The sequence below is a fragment of the Canis aureus genome, chromosome 37 (genome assembly GCF_053574225.1).
Source record: "Canis aureus isolate CA01 chromosome 37, VMU_Caureus_v.1.0, whole genome shotgun sequence".
Lineage (NCBI taxonomy): Eukaryota > Metazoa > Chordata > Mammalia > Carnivora > Canidae > Canis > Canis aureus.
Genome location: NC_135647.1, coordinates 22,014,828 through 22,037,924, shown reverse-complemented (window position 1 = coordinate 22,037,924; position 23,097 = coordinate 22,014,828). Strand labels below are relative to the sequence as shown.

At 45.5% G+C, this 23,097-nt stretch overlaps 1 long non-coding RNA gene across 1 annotated transcript; it reads right to left on the bottom strand.

Annotated features, from left to right (window-relative positions):
* On the bottom strand, nt 1-19,113 carry LOC144306571 (uncharacterized). The gene is made up of 4 exons (XR_013373646.1): nt 18,556-19,113; nt 17,550-17,670; nt 14,588-14,758; nt 1-907 (listed from the first exon to the last, which is right to left on the bottom strand). It is a non-coding gene; the product is annotated as an uncharacterized LOC144306571 (long non-coding RNA).
* Nucleotides 19,114-23,097: the final 3,984 nt, after the last annotated feature.

Genomic DNA, 23,097 nt, shown 5'->3' with positions numbered 1-23,097 from the left:
GCAACCCTCTCGGGTCCCTCCCTCTTTGGGAGCTTTGTACTATGACTCAATAAGCTTTGGTTTACTGCCCATCACTTTGTCTAGTCTACCTCTCTATTCTTTGAATCAGTGTGACCAAGAACCGCAGGCGCCGAAGGAAAAGAAATCCTGCAATGGTGATCTCAGGGTCATGAGACTGAGCCCAGTGTCAGGCTCCAGGCTCAGTGCAGAGTCAGCCTGGAATTCTCTCTCCTTCTCCCTCTGCCCCTCATGCTTGTGCACATGCTCTCTCTCTAAAATAAGTAAATTAAATTTAAATTTTAAAAATCACAAAGGAGAATAGAAGTTTTTGCCATTTAGCACAGAGCCATGAATCCAACGGACAAGGGGTTGGGTCAGGAATTACACTGTGGGGTGAGTGGAACTCAGGTATCCTTGACAATCCCACTGAATGGCTGGGAGTGACCTTCCTGAAACTTCCACCCACCACCACTGCATCACTGCCTAATCTCTGGGTCAGGTTAAGAAGTAGATTGTAACTATCATGACGAAAGGGAAAAATCAGTGTCTATGGTGAAAAAATTAAAATGGAAACCCTCATGATAAGTCATGGGTGTGACAGACACAAGAGTTTACTTAACCTCTAACTTTGTGAAAACGAGCTTTCATTTCAATATCATTCCTAAAACACTGAGGTGATAAAATGTAGGAAACACAGATGATCAACGTAACTGATAATTAAATTTTGAAAACTGTTTGGCAGGGGGAACAAATTGGGTCCTATTTTCAGAATTAGCAGCTAAAAGATGTGAATTACCTATTGATAAAAATCCACTTCATCTGAGTGTTCACCACCATAGCTCTCCCTTTGCTTTGTTTCCATTGCCATCATGTTGTTACAGCGTTGTCCATGTCCAAATAGAAATGTCTGTCAATATCAAATAAAATATATCTTTACGCTCTTTAAATTTTTCAATTACTTTCTTCAGTGTGTCTTGATTAATTTTGTACTTTCCTCCTCAGACTCCTTCCTGTTTTCTTTAAGTTCCAATCGATGATTCACCACCGTCTAGTCCTCTTCTTTTTCCGTATAAACAGACAGTGCTGGCACAGAATAGGCACTCAATAAATATTTGATGAACAAATGAATCCATATCAATGCTTCTTAATATTCAGAATAAAGGCCCCTTAGGGATGTGATGAAATCAGTAGATCCTCTCTCCCAGGTAACTGGTCTCACATCATTTTGCATGACAGTTTCAGGGTTCATTGCCCATCCTCTGACCTAAGAGTTCTTCAAACCCCAGACATCACATTAAAGTGTGAGCATTTCTGAAAACACTAAAAACTATTTGCTGATACCTGGTACCTGATATAGGAAGGGAAGATGGTTTCTGATATTAAATTTATGACCCGGTAATTCAAGACACAGTTTCTCACTACTGGTCTCAGAGGCACTGTCTGTAATGAAGAAAGTCTGGAGGAATTGGAACCCGAAGCATCCACAAAACTAATTTAGCATAAATTGCCCAAAGGGAGGCCATCTCTAGGTCTCCTGCCCAGTAAACACTGTCTCTGATTGAAAGCATTGCTGGATGCTGGCATGATGCAGGCATGTGAAGGATGGGGAATGCTCCTTTTACCAGTTTAGCTCCTTCTCAATGAATACTTAAAGTGAGGCAATTTTAGCCCAGATTTGCCTTTGCTTCATGTGTCTCATTGTTATGTAAATGAGTCTTTTAACCCATAGGCTTGGACATTTGTTTGTTTGTTTTCTCCACATTAGGGATATTTGAATGTTTTGACTAATCTTGCTTTAGGGAAAGTGCTGAAAAGTAGGTCATGGTTCTTTCCCTAAATAGAGTTCAAGCAGACAGCTTCCATGCAAACTTTGGTTTCTATCTTATAAACTCAGAAGCCAGGCTTCCTGATAATAGGGGCAATACTTCAGTCTATGCCAGGATTTCTCAACCTTGATACTATTGACATTTTGGGTAGAATATTTCTTGTGCATTGTAGGATGTTTAGCAAGATCCCTGACTTCCATCCAAGATGAGTAATGTCCTCCATTCACCTCCCACTCCCCAACTCCTAGCATTGACAGTCAAAATGTCTCCATGGCTACATGTTCCCCAAGGGGCAAAGTTACCCCTAGTTGAGAACATTGGTCTACACCTATGCTTGGTCTTTGAGCACCATAACTGTAAGGTTGAGAAGCACAAGATTTTAAAAGTTCTAGGAGCAAAGCCACTTCCTGGAGATTCACTATGGACAGACCACCAGTAGGTTGTTTTTTCCAAAACATACACACTTCCCACACCTGCTTAGGGTCCTTACTGAGACTATAAAAAGGGAAAGAAAAAGCAACACCTCCTTTGAGGGAGTGGCTAAAGCTTGATGGCCTGGCCATTAATTCACATGAAAATTCATCCTACTAAACTTACAACTAGTCCACAGGAGAGCTTCTCGGCAGAGGAAAGAGGGAGCCCACTGGGCTGCTTGGCAAAGGAGACACAGTCTCTTCAAGGGAAATAGCAATTTACTCCCAGAAGACACAGCACAGCAAAAGGCTTGGGCACAATTGTCATGGGACAGATGGCTCCCATTGCACTTGGAGGGAGAACACAGGTGTGCTGCCCAGAATACATATCATTTGTCAAGCATAACTATGCCAAGGACCAGCTTCCCTAGCATTTCTCAGTGGCCCACTCTAGGGACCCACTATATCATCGTTCCTGCTCCTTCCCCTACCCCTTCCCTCCTATAACACACACACATACACTCCCAGAAAATTCAGAGAGTAAAACCAACATGCTGCCTTCCTAGAGCCTCCCATCCCAGGAGCACAGGCCCGAGGCCCTGCCAGCCTCGGAACTAAACATCCTCAGACAGGGTTCAAGACCTCCTCACAGTGCACCAAACTCAGCCCCAAATGCCAAAGGCTCGTGAGTTCTGACTTCCCACGGCACATAAAGTACCAAGTGTTTGCCCTGAAGGAAGCCAACCACCAAGGTTAGGGCCAAACCCACAAACACACAAAGATCAATATATTTTAAATCACTTTATTGAGCTCATTACTACAGGCAGCTTTATGCCAGCCCAGGGCGGTTTGCCCAGCTATCAAATCTCATAGACAAAGAGAATTCTCCTTTAACTCTGCGGTCAGGGACCCTGTGACTGCCATCCTCCTAGTCTACCTTCCTACCCAATCCCAGCTCATCTCCCCTTCCCTCACTCCCCCTTCCCCAACTCAGATCTTTTCCTTCAGGGCCTGTTATGCAACTATGTTAATGGCATAACCAAATCCTTGTGCTGAGCAGTTATTGTGCAAGTCTGGGTAACCTGGGATAAATGTCATCCCTATATTCACGAAGCCCTATGCCAAAGCACTTTAGCAGTATCCTGTGGGGGGGGGGGGGGGGATGTGCCCAAATAAAAACTGATTTTGTATTTTCCAAACAAATCGTTCAGGTTGTGGATGTTTGTCATTTCTGATTGATTTCTTTTTTTTTTTTTTGATTGATTTCTTTATTGGCATCTGGTCCCACCACATTAACTATCTCTGACTCAAAATTTCAAGTGAATAGTGAGCTCTGAATAAGCACTTAGGTATGCTGGAGTAAATTCATCAAGATTATTTATAATGGCAAAAAAATTGGAAGCAACCAGAATGTAAAGTGGAATACAGTAAATAAATTGAATCCATATTCACACAATGGAGTACTATGAGCCATATTCATATTCTCAAAGAACACCTAATCTAATAGAAAATCTAAAAAATTCTATATTGTGGTCCCTTTATATAAAGAGAAATAAAAAGTCATAATAAGGTTTATATTTTAGGGTAGAAATGATATTCTAATGAATGGGTTTAAATTCCCCTTTCTGTACATGTCTACAGCTTTCAGATTCTTCTACTCTATGAACTGATATTACTTTTGCACTCAGAAAAGAAAAAGAAACACTATTTTAAAAAAATTTACCTGATGCGAAAGTGAGGGTAAGCAGAATTCCATGATGAGCCCCAAGATCTCCACTCCCCTAGTGCCCCTGCTCTGTGCAACCCTCTCCCATGGAGGGTTGGCTGGACTCCTGAATATCACCAATGTTGTTATGTTGTCTGGCAAAAGTGAGAATATTTTGCAGATGTAATGAAGTCTCTGGTCAGTTAGCTTTAAATTAATTGGAAGAGAGGTTATCCTGGGTGGGCCTGACCTAAGGAGACGGACCTTGTAAAGGCTGGTCTGGAGACAAGAGAACAGAAGCAGCAGAGATGCTCTCCTCCCTCCAGAGATGCTCTCTTCTCTCCAGAATCCCTGGCTCTGCAACTCAGTCAAGTCACAGGTTCTACCCATTGTGGCCGTAGATGTGACTAGAGAGCGTTTCTGAGCTCTAGAAGAGAGGACAATGGCCAAGAAGGGCACAGAGAGGGAAGAATGAATCAAAGAGAAGCCCAGCCTTTCCGCCCCTTCACTGGTCTTGAAGAAGCAAGCTGCCATCGGTTGTGCAGCAGCAAAGAACTGAACTACACCAACAAACACCTCTACTTGGCATAGGACCCTAGTCCCAGCTGTCACCTTGATTACAGCTTTGTGAGACTCTAAGTATACCTGGACTCCTGACCCATGGAAACTGAGATGATACATGTATATTATTTAAAATTATTATGTTGTGGGATCCCTGGGTGGCGCAGTGGTTTGGCGCCTGCCTTTGGCCCAGGGCGCGATCCTGGAGACCCGGGATCGAATCCCACGTCGGGCTCCCGGTGCATGGAGCCTGCTTCTCCCTCTGCCTGTGTCTCTGCCTCTCTCTCTCTCTCTCTCTCTGTGACTATCATAAAAAAATTTTTTTTTAAATTATTATGTTGTGACATCACACAGGAAATTCACAATAGGAAACCAATACAAATATTGTTTAGAAAATACAAAGTAAATCCAGTGCCCTCACCATGACATTGGGACCTGTAGTCATGACTGGGAGCAGCCAGGAGAGCAGGATCCTACTGAGGGTTCAGGAGGAATAAAGGGTACCATCACCTGGTTGTCTTGAAGAGAAATGGAGCAGTGCACCCTTCAGGGTCCCCACATCTCTTATTTATATACTTAACCCCATAATCTAGGCTCTCCCCCAACTCTTTATTAAAACTGTTAAAATTGCCAAAGATGCGCAAATTCCAACCTGGGATGAAGCCTGCTACCTCTCTGTGCCTACACCTGTGACTCCAAGCCTTGTTGATGGAGACAAACGCACACCTCGACAGTCACCATAAAGGCATGACCATCATCCTCAGATGGACACACAGAGCTACCCTAAACTCAGAGCCCTTTCCAATAAGTGTGTTCTCCTCCCTCAACCCCATGACTATCTCAGATCTTCTATAAACTCCTCAAAACTGCCACCCCTCCTCCTCACCCCATTCCTTACCTGGCCACCCACCCTCAGCTCCTACCTGCTTAAATTCAATTGAGAAAATGAAATCTAGCAGTTAAAAGTGCTCTCACTTTCCCATAGCTAATTTACAAAGCCGCTCAAACTGCCCCCTTCTTGTTCATTCCTCCTGCTAAAATGGAGGGAGCACTGCTCTACTTATCAATGGTCAGGCCCTCCTCAGGCGTACCTCTGTGGCACCGTATCTCATTTACACCCCACCCCACCTCAGTCAAACCTCTTTCTCCCCACCTTATTAAGATTGAGCCCTTCTCTGGTCATATTCTCTCCCATGTGATTGCTTCTATTCCTGTGGCTTTAAATACCAACTCAAATACCAATGGCTCCCAAATGTCTATCTGTGGCTCAGGCCTCACTTCTGAGTAATCTTTAAATCCTCCTGCTCCTCTGCCACTCATAACCAGAGTACCTGCTGAGCTATTGTTTCTGTCTCTAAAATGCATTTCATGTATTTGTTCATGACTTTGTTTCTCATGGCCGCAACCCTAGTACACCGCACCCTCAAATCTCTACTGAATCCTTTCTTGAACCTTCTAGATCCAGAAAGCTTCAAGGTTTGCTGCTCATTTGAATCACCTGAGAGCTTCTTAAAATTCCAGGCTGTACCCCAGAACAATTAAATCAGAATGTCTGGGATGCCGGAGACCCAGACATCAGTATTATTTTGCGCTCCCAAGGGATTCCAATCTGCAGCCATACCTGGCAAGCTGTGTTCTGACTGGGCATCCATTGCTGATCCAATCTGATTGGGCAGGATTGCACAAGCCTCCTCCCGTCCATTTTCCCTGTAAGAGCCACCGGGATGAGCCTGACACTCCCTGTTTAAAAGCCCTCAGAGACTCCTGATTTCATGAGGAATAAACTCAAATTCCTACCATGGCCACAGGCCTCAATCTGGCTCCACTCACTCCTCCCACTCACCTTATGCTGCTCTTCCTTCTCTCTCAACACCCCACACTCTCTGCCTGCCATTCCTGCAGCACACCTTGCTTCCATGTCAGAGCCCTCAGGCCCGCTCCTCCCTCTGTCTGCGGGGAAAGTAGGCTTGCTTATCCTTTGCCTCCCCAAAAAACCCTTTGCTGACCCATCACCATCTGTCCCTACCAGCTATTTTCTCCCAAAGCCCCGCACTTTTTCTCAGTACCATATCTCACCAATAGCAATCATATATGTCTGCTTCCTGGTTCATTATCCCTCTCCAATAGTTTGTGAGCTCCAGGGGAGCAGAGGCATGTGTGTTTTGTCACCACTGTATACCTAGCATGGTGGCTGGCACAAAGTAGAAATGCTCACACACACACAAAAAAAGGTGAATAGCTGAATTAAGGGGGGAACAATGGTAGAAAATGAAAACATATTTAATCCAACACAGGAGGATATTAATCTCAGACCTACAAGGACCCTTAACATCCACAAGAGATTCACTAGAGACTTTCAAAAACGCTCAGAGACTTGAGTATGGTTCTAACATGTAATTTTCTCCATTTCCTAATCTACAACATTGTTTCTCACGGGGTCTTTATGAGACCAAAATCATGCTTTGTGTTGAATGAATTATTTCAATGCGGAAGCTCACTTAATAGCTCAGGCGACTTGTTCCCACACTGACAACACACTCCCTCATATTTGCCCTTGTGCCTTTGCAAAATTACAGATTAGTACGTGCCAAGGACCTGCCTATTCATTCAAGTGCTGCCAAAACTGCAAATGTTAAATCTGAGATCACCAAGGATCCACCATATTTGATTCCTGAATCCCAGCCTCCTTTGTCCTTGCTGTTCTATCTGGAGTGCCTTTCTCTCTTGTTAGCCTAGTTAACCCGAATTCTTTCTGATTCAGCTCAAAGGTCATCTCTCAAACCAACCATTCTTCACCTCCTCCCTTGCACTGGGCCTCCCCAGCAGTGCCTCCATGGATTCCCATAGGTCTTTGTGTACCACCCTCAGTGTTCATCAAACTGTCTTGTCCTTATTTCCTAACTGCTCTGTCTCCCTCACTGGACTGGGAGTCATGGACGATGACTGTGACCAAATCATGTTCAACCACTGACACTTTGGAAATATATTAGTTTGCTCTAACTGTCATAACAAAATACCAAGGACTTGGGGGGCATGAGCAACAAATTTATTTGCTCAGTTCTGGAGGCTGGAATTTCAAGATCAAGGTGTCAGCAGGGTTGGTTTCTCCAGAGGCCTCTCTTCTTGCCTTATAGATGGCGTCTTCTCCCTGTGTCCTTACATGGTCTTCTTGAACACATACTCTTGGTGTCTCTGAGTGCCCACATTTCCTCTTATTGTGAGGATCCAGTCATGTTGAGTTAAGGCCCACCTAATGACCTCACTTTAACTTAATTACCTTCTTTTTAATAAATAGTTATTTTAGAGAGAGAGTGTACACATGAACAGAGGAAGGAACAGAGGAGGGAGAAGGAAGGGGAAAGAATCTCAAGTAGACTCCATACTGGGCTTAGAGCCTGACATGGGGCTTGATCCCATGACCCCAAGACCATGACCTGAGCTGAAACCAAGATTTGGAATCTTAACAGACTGAACTTCTCAGGCACCCCTAACATAATTATCTTTTTAAAAGACCCTGTCTCCAAATACAGCTGTATTCTGAAGTACGACTGGTTAGGACTTCAACATATGAATTTGGGGAGTCATAATCCAGTCCACAATAGGAAGTGATTGATTAGGAAATGTAAATAAGTGTTTCTCTTGTAATCAGAAAGAAGAGAAAAGAGGGATAGAGGATAATGGAGAATGAGAAGAGGCACAGATCTACCAATTAGTTAGACCAGTCTAATTGGTGGTTCAGTGATCTCAATCTTGGAAGTTACATGGAAGGAAGCTGGGCTTATACTACTCTCCAGGTGGCCAGATACCGTACGAAGTAGTGTCTCTGGTCTTTTAAATGCCCACCAACTACCTTGGACAAGTTATTCTGTCCCTCTGTTTCCTCATCTGCAAAACAACGATAAGAAAAGTATCCAACTAGAAGGTTGTCTGGAGGCCCAATGCATATAGATGCCTGACAAAGTATGTGATAGATACATCATCATTTACTTGCTGCAGCCCAGACACTGCTATCATTGTGGCCGCTACTACTTTGTGGCTCATTAAGCAGATAAAATAAATAGATACACATACTACAGCATATCATCTAGCTGGATTTTTGAAAGGACGTCTTCAGTGCTTGGTAAAATAGAAACGTTATTAACTTGCTATGATTTAGAAATGCACACCACAAAATAGTTGCTGGAAAAAGTTTTAAATCCACATTAGGGGATCCCTGGGTGGCTCAGAGGTTCAGCTCCTGCCTTTGGCCCAGGGCATGATCCTAGAATCCCGGGACTGAGTCCCGCGTCGGGCTCCCTGCATGGAGCCTGCTTCTCCCTCTGCCTGTGTCTCTGCCTTTCTCTCTCTCTCTTTCTATGTCTATCATGAATAAATAAATAAAATCTAAAAAAAAAATCCACATTAAAAGTCAAATATTAGGAAAAGAGCAAAGAAGAAAACCACTATTGAAAGCTACTCCTTTCCACCAGTTGACCTTTCCTCGTACACATATTCCTCTATGAGAGCTGAGATAACAGAGCCACTCTGGAACTTTCCTTCCCTGCTGGTCTGTAGAGGAAAGGCAGTACCTGCGAAGGCTTGATTTGCCACAGCTAAAGCCATCTTAAGCCTCCTCGGGAACTCTGGTGGCACAGATGGTGTTCTCATGCTGTTGATGTCCCCTTCTGGACTCATGATTTCTCCCTTTAAAATAACTACTTCTAGTGTTAGAGGGATCAGCAGCATTGCAGCTCATGTGACAGAAGCTGTCATTATCACATGCACAGAGCGGTAGGCCACTATGTGTGGCCTCGGCCAAAGGTGCATGCTCACCCTCACCTTGGTCACCCGAGGGCAGCCGTGAAATATCCCTTTCCTGAGGAACAGGTGGGGAATATTTCCCATCTGCTGGCTGTGCTCAGGGAGAGGACCTCAGAACAACCATGGGAAGGGAATCCCTATTTCTGTGGCTCAGCCAAGTCACAGGTTCTGCCCTTGTCCCATCCTAGGAATGGCTGGAAGAGCCTTCTTGGGGGAAGTGGGGACCAAAAGGCCAAGAAGGGCACACAGAGAGAGAAGAATGAATCACCAGGAGGCCTAACCTTTCTGTACCTTCACTAACCCCCCAGATTAGTAACTCATCTGATGCTGCCCACTGACCTACCCTGAAAGGGATGGACTCACAGAAAGGTAGGTGACAGCAGCATCAGGCCACTAGTCAGGGGAACCTGAAAGTGTCCTTCCCCTGACTAACACTCCTGCCATTAAAACCTCACAAGGCACTGAGGCCCTAAGGTTCACTGTCCAGACTGTGATGCCAGACCACGGGAGTGTGAGGTCCAGGTGCTGCACGTACCAGCCACCCAAATTAGCATGTCTCCCTACCTCCTGACACCTGCTGTTGTCATCTGTGCTCTGTGTTGAAAACCACTTACTTCATTGGTTTGTGAGGTTAAAATGATGAGGATGAAAAGAGCTGATTATGCAAAGCACTTGGAATCTTCTTGGGACACAGTAAATGGCATCAGGTGTCATGGCCTTTGGGCGTTGTCCTAGTCAAATACCATAGACTGGGTGGTTTAAGCAATAGCAATTAATTTCTCTCAATTCTGGAGGCTGGGAAGTAAGAGCAAAGCTCCAGTCAGTTAAGTTCCTGGCGAAGACTCTTTCTGGATTGTAGATGGCCACCTTCTCGTGTGCGCTCACACGGTGCAGAGAGAAAGGGCTCGGATCTTTTCCTCTGCTTCTATGAGCACAGCTCTGTCAAAGTAGGGTCCCTCCCTCATGACCTCATTTGAACTTGCTTCCCAGGGACCCCACCTCCAAATATCTTCATACTGAGGGCTAGGGCTTCAAGATACGAATTTGGGGGCAAGGCGACACAAGTATGCAGACCAAAGCAGGCCAATTGCATTTGCCCCTGGTTAGGGCTTATATTCCCCAGAGAGATAACCTCTTCGGTCTGCAGCAGGATTGATCTTCTCTGATTAGCACATTCATGATAATCAATTGCTAGACACCTTCTTTTGATGAGAGCACTTTCTCAGGCTCCATCACCAGGCCCCTGCTTTGAAATGTCCCTCTTTCTCGTTTCCGTGGTTCCTGTCTTGGTGGTTTATGCTTGGAATCTCTCTGGCCTTGGCCCCTCTCTAAGAACAATGTGCTCAGCTTGTCACTTGATTTCACTTCTGAGATCCTGCCTCTTGAGTGGACCCTTTTGCTCTGTGCTCTGCAGCATGGATAACTTGTGAGCTCCATGGTGGATACACCACTGGCTTGGTTGGGGGGACTCTGACAGCCAGAGAGCTGGGACCTGAAGTGAGTAGGACATGGGATGGGGTCAGTGGTAATTGGCAGGTAGGGAGATAGGAAAAGATGTGGGCTTAGTTTTAGGTCTGTGTTATAGAGAAATAAAGACCGCCTAAAAGAAGGCATAAGGAAATATGATAATAAAAATAAGGAGATATTAAATAATGCAGCTTTTTATAATTTCTCTCCTCCAAACTGAGTTTAGGTATACTCAGAGATTCACATCCAGGCCCCTTCTAGCAGGTAGGCAATGCATATTGCCTTTTTACAGATGAGCACTCGAGATTGGGCAAAGTAGGGGCCACTCTTCCTCCTGGGACTCAGGCCTTTAATTCCTGGAGCTCAGCAAGGAGGGAGCCATGCATATGTACAGTGTAAGGGCAGGTGCCCCCTCTGTGCCTGCCTGGTCTGTCTCTTGCAATGTAGCCTCTAATAGCTCATGTTCTCTCCCAGGCCTGCCTTCCTTTCACTTAGCTGGCGCCCAGAACCTGACTGCTCCACTCGACTCATAGTCCTAGGAATCCACGGATCCAGAGTATGCTGAGAAATGACTGGAATTTGCATGGCATTTGTTCTGGTACTCCTCAGTCAGCTGCAGCTGATAACCAGAGACCCCAGCCTACTTCATGGAGATGCAGTGAACAAAAAAGGTCCTAGAGAACGCCGTTCACACCCATGTGCTCACACACATGCTCACAGTGTTGTAAGTGAATCGAGTTGTGTTCCTTATCTCTGCGATGGTTTTGCAGTTGCATACTCCCTGCCCTCCCTCTGCCTGCCTATTCATGGATAAACCAGGGAAGAAGGCACAGTTCACTACTTAATGGGCTGCAATTGTACTTCCAGATCCAAGGGAAGTGTGCCCTTGTATTTCTGTGCTTGCAGACAGAGTACTGTCTCCCGCCACCCGTTGTCTTATTCACTGTGGAGATGACCACACACACACACACACACACACACACACACACCCCGCTGGTTTCTTTGTGGTGACACGCATGTCAGTTTATTAAATGTGAAATGGAGGGAGGGATAGGGAACATTTTATTCTTAACGCATGAATGGTGGAAGCTCATTTTATATCCCCCCGAATCCTGATTATAGGATTCTTAGTGGAGACAAAACAATGGTTTCCAAATTAAGGACTTGGCAGTAATTGCCCTCAGTAGAAAAATTTGGGGCTTCAGAAGATGAAGAAGCAGGAGGAGGAGGTGGAGGAGAAGGAAGAAAAAGAGGGAAAACAGAGAGGTGGGAAAAGAAAGAGGGTCAGGAGAACATGGACTGAAGCATTCAGGTAGCTGGAGACATGGGCTGGAAGAAGTCGGAGACTTCTCGAAAATGGCAGGCCCCTGGCAGTAGCGAGAGCCCGAGGTGCCGCACTCGCGAGCTGTCCCAGGTGCTGGAGGAGTGAGAGGGGAGCTGTGATCTGTGGGATCCTCCTGCCAGGGGAACACGGTGTGCATTCCACATGATGGCCTGATGGAGGGGGGCTGGCCACTGAGGCCACAGCGCTCAGGACCTGCAACTCAGGACCACCCCCCCTCACCCCTCACCCCCAGCTCCTGCTGCCTGTTCATCCCACAGTGACAGGGGCAAGCACGTCTGGCTCTCGGCTGTAGCGAAGATGGAGACAACCTCATTCTTGCTGGTGGGTCCCAGGGCTGTGCTGGAAAGTTCACTTGAAAGAAACATGATCTGAGAGGAAAAAAGCACCAAGGAAGGAAAGAAACCCTCCTTCTCTCCACTGATCACTTCCTTAGATCATCTGCGCACTTGCCACAGGGATTTTTCCCTGGCAGGTTTGAGGGTGAAAGGGGAAATGGATGGGATCCTACCTGGACTACAGCTACTGGAGCAGAAGAACCCCCCCCTCACCTCTACGCCTCCCCAAACCTCCCCATCCATCCTCCACAGTAAGACATTCCCTTCTTCTCTCTCTCTCTCCATCTCTGTCTTTCCCTCTGTCTCTCCTTGCCTCTGTTTCTTCTCTTTCTCAGTTTCTCACTTTTTTCTATCTCTCTTTCTCTTTGTCTCTGTCTCTCTCCCCTTCTTATATAAATGATGCTACTATAATTCAAGAGACAGGAGACCCCCTCCCCAGACTGCTGGCTAGCTGGCTGGCTGTTCAGATGTTGCTCTCCTCTATCCTCCATGCTGTGCCGAGCACTAATTGAAACCCCTGAAGAGCTGAGCTGGCCTTATAATGCAACGACTATTTGAGGAGATGCATCATCTTTTAGCATTTTAAATAGGTTGATCTGTGTCAATACATGAAGAGAACAGTCACTCTTGTCCTTTCAGAAGGAAAATGTGGTTATATTTCACTGGCAAGCTGCCCCACTGGCAGCTTGGACATCAGTGTGACTCAGTGATTCATGCAAGTCATGCCAGTCACAGCGCTGGGGACAGGCACAGCCATACCCTATTTCCAGGTTCAGGCACACCAATCCTTAAACCACAGAAACAGACAAAATGGCCCCAGGGCAGAAGGAGAAGGGTCCTAAAAAAGGCTATCCCTCAGGTCTCTGACTCTCTCTCAGTGATGATGATGGGACAATGAAGGAGGGCTCTGGTGGGATGAGAGTCCAGCCCAGAGAAGCAGCAAGACTCTTCACCCTTCAGGAATCTACCTGGATACTGCTAGCTGGCCAGTTCATTTCCCAACGGGGAGGAAATGCTTCTGGGTAAGAGTGTGGCCAACTCCAGGACCCTTCCCCGGGGTAGATTCTACTGGTCTCATCATTTAGGAAAACATGTTTTCTAAAAAGGGCAAACAGCAAGATTCCTACTCCAACTATCACTCTTTTTGCCATCAGGGATGGTCATTAGGCAGAGAGAACTTGGGGACAGGATCCCTGCAGGTGTGGATTGGTTTCCCTAGGAGTTATAAGTGTAGCATGGAGCTGTTGTAGCTCAGCAATGAGGACCCACTAGAAATCACCCCTATTTCCAGGCTAGAGACCTGACACCCCAGCTTCCAGCACTACCTGGGCTGACCACACTCTCCTGGTTGTCACCCACTGAAGCTGGAGCTTAAGGAAAGGGGAGACTGGAGGAAAGGGGTGACTATATGCAGCTACCTCTGAGTATAACCACAATGCCTCCATGCCTTTTCATCCTGTTGGATACTGGGCAATAAAAGGGAGCCAGGGCATCTAAACATGCTCACAAAATGCTTCCATGTAAATCCATCAGTGGGAAACCCTTCTGACCTATGTGTTCTTTACCAGGACAAAAGCTGAGATTATAAAGTGCCTTCAGCTTTGTGTCCTTGGCTTGATCAGATCCCCTCTGAATTGAGGCACCATTAGTGAGGAGTAGGGAGTAGAGAGAAAAGGTCCTTGGGGAAAGCTACACCTTAGGAGAGAGTAGGCCCCTGGTTTACCAAGAGTCTGGACCCCTGGGACCAAGGGAGGCGAGGGACAGGTAGGAGGGCCCAAACCACCAAGGGCTCCAGTGGTGGCTAGGATGTTACCCTGAGAAGCTTGCCTTAGAGAGTTCTGCTCACAAAGCCAGCAACACCAGGCCTAGTTTGAGGGTGGCACACTTCAACCTACCCTCACTCAGACAATGCCTCCTCATGTAGGAAACACCTCATGCTTCACTCCAGGTTGACATGACAATGTAACAGACACCTAGCCTAATCTTCAGGGGAAGAGGGAGAAGTAGACAGACTTCTGGTCTCAGAATTTTCACATTGTATGAGTTAGGGATCCCAGAGAAGTAGAGTCAATAGGATATCCATATATCGTTATATCTATCTATATAGAGAGAGTAGTTTTAAGGAAATGGCTTACATGACTGGGGGCTGGCAAGTCCAAAATTTGCAAAGCAGGCTTGTAGGCTAGAAAATCTGGCAAGAGGTGATACTGCAGTCTTGAATCTGAGAGCAGTGCAGAAGCAGAATTCCCTCTGTAGGGACCTAGGTCTTTTCTCGTAAGGCTTTCAACTGATTGGATGAGGCCCACCTACAATACAAAGGATAATCAGCTTTACCCCATGTGTGCTGATTTAATTATATCTAATAAATACCATCATAGCAATATCTGGACTGGTATTTGACCAAACATTCGGGTACTGTGGCCTAGCCTCATCCACACATAGAATCCATCATCACACATACCTTACGTACACAACTATTCATACATTTCAATATGTTATTGGTCCTAGCGGTTCCTGTGGAATCCTAGATCTTTTTGGAGAAAAAACAATTATAGCAATCAAAATAACAAGAGTGGAAGTGACAAGGTAAACTTGAATGGTTTCAGTAGCAGATGCTATGGGCAAAGATTTGCAAGAGCCCTTGTGGGAGAGGACAATCCTGCACCTCCCAACACACACAAGGGGATAAGGTCTTATTCCATCCTCTTTAACATCACCAGGCAAGGGAGGGGCTGCCCTTCACCCGCCTAAGATAACACCTGCTCATTTTTTTCTTATCCATGACATTTGAGGAGGATTAAAAAACCAGAAATGCCCTACTCAACAACACAGCTTTGCTTTCAATTTCGCCAGTTATGTCAATGGCTTTGATAAACCAGTTAAACGTCATGCATATGTTTGGGGCTTAAACTTTTCAGAATGTTAAAAAATCTCACAGCCAGGCGCCTGGGTGGCTCAATCGGTTAAGTGTCCGACTCTTGATTCCAGCTCAGGTCATGATCTCAAGGTCATGAGATCAAGCTCCTTGTTGGGCTCTGTGGTGAGTGTAGAGTCTGGTTGGGATTCTTACACTCTCTTTCTCTCTCTCTCAAATAAATAAGTAAAAAGAAATTTTAAAAAATCTTACAGCAATAATGGATGGTTTATACATTCAATTCAATCCAACAAACACTGAACAGTTAATATGTCAGATGTTATGCTAAGTCATGTGAGGGATGCAAAAGTGAATCAAAATCTCTGCCACCAGGTCACTGACTCCTCCCACACACTCACAAATTGGTCCTGAGAGTACAGGTGACCTTAGAACGTGTCAGGTCATGCCATTCCCCTCACCACTCCTCAACACCTTTGAACAGTTTCCAATGCTATTCACTAAAAGCCAAAGTCCTTACAGAGGCTTCCTGGGTCTATCTGACCTCCTTGACCCACTTTGCTAGCACTAGCTCGAGTCCACTCCACTCCAGCCACAGTGACCCCCCTCTATCCATCACATAGGCTGGGACACTACACACCACGGTTGTGGCACTTCCCATGGTCTTTACTGGACTCATTCGTTCCACAGGAATGAGTTGATCAAGTCCATCCAGGAACTGATGAACCCCATGCTTTCCCCAGATTCTCCTCGAAGCATTTCTATCACATCTTCTTTAGGAATATGGCTAAGAAACTCAAGCAGTTTCCTCCTCCTCAATGCAAATGGTCCTTCTAAAAAGGCTGGCATAGCTTGTCTTCTTCAGTAGCTCCATGACACCCCTGGGACATTGCTTGATTCCTTTACTCCACAAATCCTTTGTACCAGTCATCCACTGCTGCATAACAAATTACTGCAAACTAAGCAGCTTTAAGCAACACACATTGTCTCCCAGTTTCTGGGCATTAGGGATCTGAGCATGGTCTTCCTGGGTCCCTGCTCAGGGTCACAGGCAAAAATCAAAGTGACAGGCAGCCTGTTCTGTCATCTAGAGGCTTGACGGGGGTAGAATCTGCTTCTACGTTCCCTCAGGTTGTTAGAACCTATTTCCTTGTGGTCATAAGACTGAGAGCATCACACTGCTCACCACCTGCCAGCCAGAGGCTGCTGTCCATTGCTAAGGGCCACTGTGGTTCCTTGGCACGAGCCCTCTGTCAGCAGTCCCAACGTGTAGCTGGTTTCTTCAAGGCCAGCAGGAGAGAGAGATGAGCCATCTAGGGAGACTGAGCGGTAACATAGTCTGGTAATTAACACCCGAGGCACAGTCTCTCAGTTAATGTCAAGTCACAGAACCCACCCACACTCAAGGGGAACAGAGTATGCAAAGTCATAAACACCATAGGAGGGAGTCACGGGGATCACCTTAGAGTCTGTCCGCCATGCCTCTTTTGTGTCTAACTCATTCCAGCCTAGACGATCACTAATTCCAAATTAATGGATGACTCCTAGCATTGAGGATTTAGCCTGCCTGATTTATTTGGGCCAGAGCTTGAGCCTTCCCAGACTTCCCCCAAATCACCAAAAGTCCTGATTTACAGCAACATAGGTGCCGGAGGGTTGGGGGGCATGGCTCTGCGGAAGACAAGGGTGTTCTGTGTTTCCCTAAAGGAAACATGGCCCTGGGAAGGTTAGAGCTAGCTCTTAACCAAGAAGCAACTTTAGCAACCAAATAATACCTAGCTGCTGCTCCCAGAAGCAGCTTCCAAACCCCAACCCAGCTATTTTCCCTGCCACAGCCAAAAAGTGGGGAGCCCTGAGCAACAAGACGCAGGGATAGTGATGGACAGCCTTCCATATTAATGACCATTAAGTGTCAGAAATTATTTCACCTTGATGGCAGTCTGTTGCTTACCAGTTTATTGCACTTGACCTGATAACTATGAAATGCCCCTCTCATGACAAATGCCTTAGCACCATGCAAATGAAATAAAGAGCTTAGAAGAAAGAACTCCAGCTCACATTCTTTAAATACCCCTGCCTTCCAGCAGCAATCCTGCTAGAGCCCTGCTAAAAGGTGATCCTTCTGAAAACTTAATCGCTAGGGCAAGAGCTTTCCTTCTCCCCTTACAATAAATTGTGAATTAAAAAAAGAAAACATGCTGAGCTTTAATTTTAAACAGAGTCACCCTGGGGGTGGTGGAAACACAGCCGGCTTTGACTTTCTGTTTGGCTTCTGGCTGGGAGGACTTGAGGGCTGTCAAAAGTGGGTGTTATTGCTGTCGACCTGGCAAAATCGCATTCTTCTTTCTGTGGAGAAGAGGGGAAAGCTAAAGAGCTCAGGGAATGGCGGGTAGGTTCCCAGAGACAGGCACAGACCTACTGGGGCCCCGGGTCTCAGCTCAACCTCACCAGGGCAGTGGTGGGGAAATCCCACGATTTTCATCAAGGGAAGGGCACCAGGAGGAATGGCCAGCAGGAGCACATGCACGGAACGCTGCGCAGCTCCTGGGGCAAATCTGGGCTCCATCTCCATGTCTTCCCCTTGGAATGCCTTTGGGCAAGACATTCACCTTCACTTGCCTCATCTGTAAAGTGGGAAGAAGAATGTCTGTTCTGTTCACCAAACAGCCTTGATCCTGACCATCAAGGTTAAATGCTTGGTAACCTATAGTGTACTTTGCAATAAGAGGTGATATTACATATTTCTACTATCAAATTAGGGTTTTTCCCTCTTTCCCCCTGTTTTACCTTGTTTCTTCTGTTCTTTCTGTGGATTTCTTTTTTCAAGTCCTAAGTGTAGCTTTTATAAAATTTGGGAAGCAAGATCCCACAACCCTGGAATACTGCTCAGAGAACATTCCTTGCGTGTCTTCTCAAACCAACCTCCCCTTTCTTCCCACATTACCTTTCTATGATCGGGACTCGGCAGCTGCTATGGGGACATGGGGCTTGGAAAGGAGGGCAAGTGGTCTTAAGCAAGGATAGAGCAATCCACATGGAATGCTGCCTTGGATTATCCCCAGCCCCCATCCATTGCTCTCACAATCTACCCCCAGAAGAGACCCCCCACTCATATGAGACCAGAGAAATGATGACCTTGATGTGTGATAATAGGCCATGTTAGCTCATTAGTGCTGCCAAAACAACATACCTGGACTGAGTGACTTAAACAAGGGAAATCTATTTACTCACAGTTCTGGAGGCTGGAGTCCAAGATCAAGATGTTGGCAGGGTGGTTTCTTCTGAGGCCTCTCTCCTTGGCTTATAGATGCCACCATCTCCGTAACCTCACATGATTTTCCCTGTGTGTGTGTGTGTGTCTGTGTCTTAATCTCCTCTTCTTATAAAGACACCAGTCACATTGGATTAGGGCCCACCCATATGACCTCATTTTGCTTTAATTACTCTTTAAAGCCCGTATCTCCAATTATAGTCATATGCTGAGGCACTGAGTATTAAGGTTTCCGCATATGAATTTGGGGAGAGAAATAATTCAACCCATAACAAAGATACACATGAAGGCGATAGCTCCATAATAGAGACAGTACTAGGTCAGGGGTAAGGGGTACAGGAATGCTTCAGTTTCCTCATCTTTAAAAAAGCTCTTAGAAGGAGTAAATTAGGTCACTATATGCATGTTTGGTATATGGTAGTTGAGTGGGAATTAGAACTCCGGAGAATCTCCCAACTTCTCCTGTTGACAAACTGGTTTTTCTTGCCACTCTCTTACTACCATTATGACCCCAGGGAAGGGAGCCAGACATGTTTAGTAACCAAATAACATAATACTTCAGTGGTGCTCTTTGAAGATTATGACATCTGTAATTGAGATCTTTATCTTTGCAGCAAATGAACTGAGGGCCAGAACTTCTCACCAACAAAAAGTGAGGGAACCTAGTGGGTGGGCCACAGGAGACTGGAGCTGATGAGAGAAGGGGGAAGGCAGGGCTAAGACAGGAAACTGGTGGGATGAGACACATCCCAAGAGAGGTGGAAGCTGCTTGCAGGGCTGCATGAGTTCCAGGCAGCCCTAGAGTCTTCTGGGGAGGACACAAACCTTCACTGAAGGGACCAAAGCCAGACAAAGCAAAAGGGAGGCAGAGCCATGGGGACTCCCAGGGTAGGACCAGAGGGTCCAGGAGGGCAAGGGACCAGGGAGAGGCATCCTTTAGAGCCAGAGAGGGAAGTTCTTCCTTTACTCAAAAGAGTGGGCCCTCTACTCAAAGGGTCCCTGTGGGCTGTGCAGTGGGATCTGCTGTAGGAGGTAGGAGCAGATACAGGGAGCAAGTGAGAGTCACACCTCAGAGCCTCACCCGATTTTATCTCAAGGTGCTCATTGGGTACAGGAGAGTCGAGTGTGTAAGGTCCAAGGCTGACTTCCTCATAACTGTGCCAAGGAGGTTGCTCTGTGTGGGCGAGGAGTGAGAATCAGAAAGTGATCTCTGCAAACAGCCATTTATATGCTTTGGATTCTTTGCTTTGCTTTCACTTTCCTCCATTTTCTAATAAGAAAAGTTTAAGAGCACATTTTTTATCTCAACTAAAGAGAAAAGGAAACTTCCTTCATTTCTATTAAGGGTTGGTTAAGGTTACTATGAAGAGGGTGCCAGTCCCCCTTTGGTGACTCCAGAGGTGGGGCCTGGGTCCCGATCAGCATCTGAGCCAAGATCATCAGCAGAATGAGATGCCAGATTCCAGAAGCAGATGCCAGAGGCTGAGAGTTTCTGGGGCAATAAAAGGCCCACCTGCTGCCCAGAAGGCTTCACTTTGCCATGCTGTTTTCCATAAGACCAGACTGAGAAGCATTCCTGCAAAGAAGCCAAAGAGCAGATGCTCCCAGAGGGACAGTCCATCTGTCAGCCATTCACAGATTCGTGTCCCCTGGTGGTGACCAGGGATGAGCGGGAGGTTGTGCAGAAAGAGGAAGAAAGAAGTAATGCTGGAGCACACTTGGACCAGAAGCCCAAGAGGGTTTCTGATGGCTGAAGAACATTAGGAGAAGCCTCAGTTTCTTGGAAATTGGGGAAGGGCATGTGATAAGAGATAGAGAATGGTACAAAGAAGAAGGGACAAAGGAGAAGACTCACTTGACCCTACCAAGAAAGGGCCCAAAGTCCAGTGAGAACCTATTTCCTTGTGGTCATTCTTCATTAATTTGGGAAATGGCTCACCTAGACAATGGTCTTTAAAAATGATTCCCAGACATGGGGCTCCTGGGTTGCTCAGTGGTTGAGCATCTACCTTTGGCTCAGGTCATGATCCCGGGATCCTGGGATCCAGTCCCACATTGGGCTCCCAGGAAGCAGTCTGCTTCCCCCTCTGCCTATGTCTCTGCCTCTCTTGCGTGTCTCTTGTGAATAAATAAATATAATCTAAAAAAAAAAAAAAGTCCCAGACAAATATGGTTTCAGGACCCCAGGCACCCCGACAAGCACCTCAGAAGTCTTCCTAAGGAGCCTACAGTTGGGTTACCAGATAAAATATAGGATGCCCAGTTAAATTTGGATTTCAGATACACAGGAATAATTTTTTTGTATTAGTATGCCCCATGCAATATTTGGGACATGCTTATGCTATAAAAATTATTCCTTCTATATCTGACATTAAAATTTAACTGGGCATCCTCTGTGTTTACTTGCTAAATCTGATGGCCCTAGCCTACAGGGCTACCAGCAGTTGTCAGTTTTTAAGTTAAGGAATGGATGTGGTTTGGACAGGCTGTTCCTGCGGGCTGTCAGATAACGTGACATCACAGATGGCTGGCTGGGCTGATTCAAGGGTTTGCTCAGCCCTCCCTAAGTCTAACAGTGTTCTTGGCTGTCATGTATAGACAACGGATTCAACCGGTTTAACCAGAAGAACATTTATTGTCCCCCATAATTGGGAATCCAGAGGCAAGCCATGTTCCAGATGCAGTGTGATCAGTGGCATGTGTCGTCATGGATTTTCCACTTGACCACTTTGCCAGCCTCCGTGTTGATTATATCCATGGCTGAGAGCAAGATGGCAGCAACAACACCAGCATCACTCCTGAACATGGCCTTGTTATTCTCAGTTATAGTGGAAGAACAGGACAAAGGCAAAGAGCTATTCAGTGTCCCATGACATCTATGTCTTTGGATTTATGGCCAGTGAGGAATATGAAAAGAAGAACAGATTGAATGAACATTTCAGTTGGAAGAAGTTTCCTAACATATGTATTAATATACAAACACTAACAGTGAAAGTGATTGCAGCTACATTTGAAAAATTGAAATTGACTAATGAATACAGTAAGGAGTAGGGTATTGATGGGACTATCTGAACCACATTCTTACACTGTTTTCCAAAATGTACTATGACTCTCAAAGAATGGACTAAAACATTTGGTTTGCTTTATCCTACCTTTGGGAAATTACCTGTTGCTGACAAATGCACCAAGTACAAGACTCAGGAGCAGTGTTCTCTGTGGTTTACAAACACTGATTTATGGAAATGCTTCCCTGCTGGGTCATCTCAGCAAATGAACTTGACCCTCTTTCTCTCTTGTATCTGGTATCTTCCATAATTCACTTCCATAATGTAGAGGACTATTTATCCAGGAACTTAAACAATGTGAACAGTGTAGATGCTTTTCAAATGTCATTTAAAAGCAACTCTTTGAGAAATATTGCCAAAGGGTCCGTACTTTAACACACTGAGAGAACATCAAGAAAATACATATTGGCACTTGTAGCCTCAGCCTTTTCTGACTTCTCTAAAAATAAAAACATAGGGAAGACCTTGTCAAAGTTTTGAAATATCAAATCCAAATTAAATTTATCAGATTTGGTTTCTAATTTTTTTTATGAGATATGAGGGCAGAGTTAACATAGATGATGGGAATCTGAAAGAAAACCCTGCTGGTATTTTCTTTTCTTTTCTACTAAGTAGATATCCCTCAAAAAGCTCATTTAGACTAGAGTATATATTACAAAAGCAAAATTCCTGTGTTTATAAGTACCATCGGGTATCTTTGGCCCATCAAATCAATCAGAATCCAATATTTATCAAGATATTTATCAAATCTCTTCCAAAAATGCTTAAAAATACATTTAACGTCAATGTACTTTTGAGGGCACTTCTGAGCTGAAATTGGTACCATCAGGAAGGAGTATAGGGGGAAGTCAGAGGGTTGGTTTAACTAAGTAGACCTGGGTTCTGGTCTTATTTCTGGTCCACACTGTCACTGTGACCTTGGGCAGGACGAAACTCCCTGAGCCACATGTTCCTTGTATCAGGAAGGATGGCTTTCAGTTGTGTGTCACTAAAAATCCAACCACTGTGGCTTATTGATAAAGGGTTGAACTTTCTCAGAAATGTTATCCTCAGGGCTGATGCAGCAACCCCATGATGGCGTCTCAACTTGTCATCTTTTTCTTCTCCATCTTCTTTAGCTTGTGTCTTCATCATCACCTTTACCATCTTTTGTTGATAAGAGAGCCCTCCCACCTCTAAGCTCACAGAAAAGAAAGAGGAGAAAAACAAGGAAGAAGAAAAGCAGCTTCCTCAGAAACTCTGAGATTACATCTGCACAGCCCATTGATCCAAACTGTGTCACATGGTCTGCAGATTCATTTTCCCTGGATGCAAAGTACCTGGGGAAATGAGCTATTTCACTGGTACCCTGTAGCCACAAATAAAATGCAAGTTCAATTGATAAGGGAAATATATGTTTGGTTGGCAAACAGCCTCGTCAGCTACATGCCTCAAAAG